The 3,853-nt window shown below is 46.2% G+C and overlaps 1 pseudogene; it reads left to right on the top strand.

The window, feature by feature from the left end:
* The first annotated feature begins 2 nt into the window (after positions 1–2).
* LOC104989430 overlaps positions 3–3,853 on the top strand; it is a 6,509-nt pseudogene continuing 2,658 nt past the window's right edge.

Here is a 3,853-nt window from a genome sequence, read left to right as displayed (position 1 = left end):
TTGGCCGTTACTCCGTCTGCTTCATCCCAGCAGCCGTGGCCACGCTGCTGAAGCCGGATGACTGGGAGGACAGCTACTCACCCCCTGCCCATCTTCCAGGTTGTGGTGACCCGCTCTGTCCTTTTCTACATCAGCGCTCTCGTCCTCTGGCTGCTCTATCAGTTCAGTGAGGAGTGTGACGGGCACCCTCGTTGGTCCAGTGACGAGGACTGCGTCGATGACTCCCCTACAGTCTGCGTGTGCACCTGAGACGAGCGACTGGCTGTGGCCATCCTGACAGCCGTCAACGGGCTGGTTTACGTGGTTGAGCTGCTGTACTAGGCCCGCCAGCTTTCTGTGGGGACTGAGGATACCTCCAGTGCTCCAGACTCTGTTTGCTCCCATTCAGTATCTTCACAGAGTTTGGATTCCTCTGATGCCCTCTTCCTGGCTCCCTCTCTCCCTCCTCACATCCTTCCCCTTTCATCTCACTCTCTTTTCTGTTTCCTTCCCTCCTTCTGCTCTGTCTCCTTCCTGTTTTCTTTAGTTGCCCGTGTCCTGTTTTATCTCTTTCTCATCTTTTCTACATTTTCTGCTTTTTGCCCCTTTTCTGGTCATCCTTGGTTTCTCATCTCCGGTGTCCTGACAACCTCTCCCCATTTTCCTTCTTCTGATCCATCAGGACCCGAGACTCCTTCCTCCTCTGCCCACCGCCCCCTCCCACCCTAAGGTGCTGACTCCACAGCACACAGCCCTCTGTGCAGCTGTTCACACCCTGGGCCTCGGGAGGGGCCTCATTGTCAAAGCGTGTCTGTCCCCTGGGGGTGCCTTAGTTGTATATGCATTTGGGGGTGGGGTGGGTAGCTAGTCATCGGGCCCCGTTTCTCCCAGTGGAGGGGGATATATAGGCTACATCTCCATTACATCGAAAAAATTCTCTAGAGGTCAATAATTCCCAGTGGGCGAGAGTCTTGAAGCAGAGACCCTGGATCCCTGGGCCCCACCTGGTGCTCAGCTCCACCTGAGAGTGGCTCCAGGATTTTTGCAGGCTCACTGAACACCCACTGCCTAGAGGGCATCTTAGAGGAAGTCAGGGGTGAATGCCTTCAATCCCAGCTAGTGTCTGGGGAATTTAAAAAAAGGAGCTGAGAGAACTGTATGGTCGTGAAGACACCTGTCTGCAGTGTTTGTGAGGGGCAGTGATGTGGCCTGCTTGCCTCAGTGATAAAACAGCATTTGATCACTGTAGGGACAAGGGCATGGCCACTACCAGCCTTAAAGTGATGTTAGCCTCAGTGTTTTATTTATTTATTTATTTTTACTATCTTCTGTTCAGGAGAGCAAAAATTACTGAGTGACCCTGTTTTGGGGTCTCTTTGATTAAAGACATTTTTTACATTGGTTTCTTTTTTTTAAGGTTTTTTTTTTTATCATGGTAAAAGTCACATAGCAAAAAACATGTGACTTTAACCATATTTAACTGTATAGTTCAGTGGCACTAAACGCATTCACATTGTGCAACTCTCAAGATCATCTCTCTCCCAAATTTTTCACCTTCTTAAACTGAAACTCCCCCCTTTAAGCACTAACTCCCATCCACCTCCTGTTCCTGGCATCTACCAACACACTTTCTGACTCTATGAATTTGACTCTTCTAGGTACCACGTATGAGTGGAATAAAGTAGTATTTGTCTGCACCTATTGTATATTGGAAGGCATTTTTAAAGTTAATACATGTGAGTGATTTTCTTCTTAAAGAGGAAGTTTCTTTTCAAATTTTCTTGGGCAGGTGTTCGGGGATGGGATAGAGGTTGCTGGTCTCACTGTCCAAGGAACTGCATTGCTTGAGTGTGAGAGGACACACTCATGTATGTGTGTTTCTGTGTACCAGTTGCTTTCTGTTGCTGCTTCTTGATTCTCTGGGGCTCAGACACAATGTAATCTAAACCAATGTACATAATTTTAAAAAAATTTCTGGGGCTTCTGGTTCCTATTAGTCCCTGCTGTTAATCATAGAGAAGACAGTTCAACATTCTTCACATTGATAATGTCCTTTTCAATCACAATTCAAAGATGAAAGAAAAGAAACAAACGAATAAAAACCCAAAACAAAGTCCACATATTCTAATTGCCCCAAATTGCCTAGCACTCAGAAGAGTCCTAGTCAATTTCCACCCTCACCCAAACCTAGGTTTCTGGGAGCCCCTTCTACTGACCCCAGTCACACCTGAACCAGAGCCTGGGGGTACGGCCCAGCCTGTGATGCAAGATGTTGGGCCCCACCCCAATGCCAACATCACAGGATGTTGTGCAGGCCATGACAGCACCTGGACGCCTCTCTAGAAAGGTGTGTACTTGTATGCAAGCTCAGTGCACATGTGTGTGTACATGTGTACATGCCCACTGCTCCCCTGCATTGAGACCTGCAGCTCTTTACTGGTGGCTGTGAAGGCCCCACAAGTCTCCCAGTCTCAACCACAAAGCTACAGAGTCCAGCATCCTGGTGTCACCAGGGCCAGAGGAGCAGAGAAGCAGAGCTGTGGGGGAATGGAGGGGAAGGACCCCCTCTACTGCCCCCTCACTCCTGTACTGCCATGAAGCATGTGATCTTCACCCAAGAGCAGGTTGGATGGAGGGGAAAGGCTCCCAGGAGGTGGTCCTCGTGGAAGGAAGATCTTAAGAAACAATGAAATAAAATTCCTATTTTAAGACAAGTCAAGAAAAATTTAAATATAACATTGTTTGTCTGTCTGTTTCAGCCTCTTCCCTCTCCTCTAGTGTGCATTATTCATCTGCATTGTGCCTTAACCAGATCTCTTCAAGGGAAGAAATACCCATTTCACCACAAGGGTGACATTTTCTAGAGGAAGGCCTTGTAACACCTTAGAAGATAGCACTGCTAACTTACTTAGGACCTGATTAATGTCTCTAGCTGTATTACTTGTGTTCTGCCTATTTTAAAGATTTATGTCTTGTTTCTTGTGGTAACATATCTGTGATTAAGTCTGTGAAGAAAAATAATGGTGACTAGTGATGGGCTCGATAAAGGACAGAAATGGTATGGACCTAAGAGAAGCAGAAGATATTAAGAAGAGGTGGCAAAAATACACAGAAGAACTGTACAAAAAAGATCTTCACGACCCAGATAATCACGATGGTGTGATCACTGACCTAGAGCCAGACATCCTGGAATGTGAAGTCAAGTGGGCCTTAGAGAGCATCACTATGAACAAAGCTAGTGGAGGTGATGGAATTCCAGTTGAGCTGTTTCAAATCCTGAAAGATGATGCTGTGAAAGTGCTGCACTCAATATGCCAGCAAATTTGGAAAACTCAGCAGTGGCCACAGGACTGGAAAAGGTCAGTTTTCATTCCAATCCCAAAGAAAGGCAATGCCAAAGAATGCTCAAACTACCGCACAATTGCACTCATCTCACACGCTAGTAAAGTAATGCTCAAAATTCTCCAAGCCAGGCTTCAGCAATACATGAACCGTGAACTTCCTGATGTTCAAGCTGGCTTTTGAAAAGGCAGAGGAACCAGAGATCAAATCACCAACATCCACTGGATCATTGAAAAAGCAAGAGAGTTCCAGAAAAACATCTATTTCTGCTTTATTGACTATGCCAAAGCCTTTGACTGTGTGGATCACAATAAACTGTGGAAAATTCTTCAAGAGATGGGAATACCAGACCACCTGATCTGCCTCTTGAGAAATCTGTATGCAGGTCAGGAAGCAACAGTTAGAACTGGACATGGAACAACAGACTGGTTCCGAATAGGAAAAGGAGTATGTCAAGGCTGTATATTGTCACCCTGTTTATTTAACTTATATGCAGAGTACATCATGAGAAACGCTGGACTGGAAGGAACAC

The sequence above is a fragment of the Bison bison genome, unplaced genomic scaffold (genome assembly GCF_000754665.1).
Source record: "Bison bison bison isolate TAMUID 2011002044 unplaced genomic scaffold, Bison_UMD1.0 scf7180017864155, whole genome shotgun sequence".
In the NCBI taxonomy this organism is placed as follows: Eukaryota; Metazoa; Chordata; class Mammalia; order Artiodactyla; family Bovidae; genus Bison; species Bison bison.
Note: the sequence above shows the minus strand (reverse complement) of the source record. Positions and strands in the feature narration are given on the sequence as shown.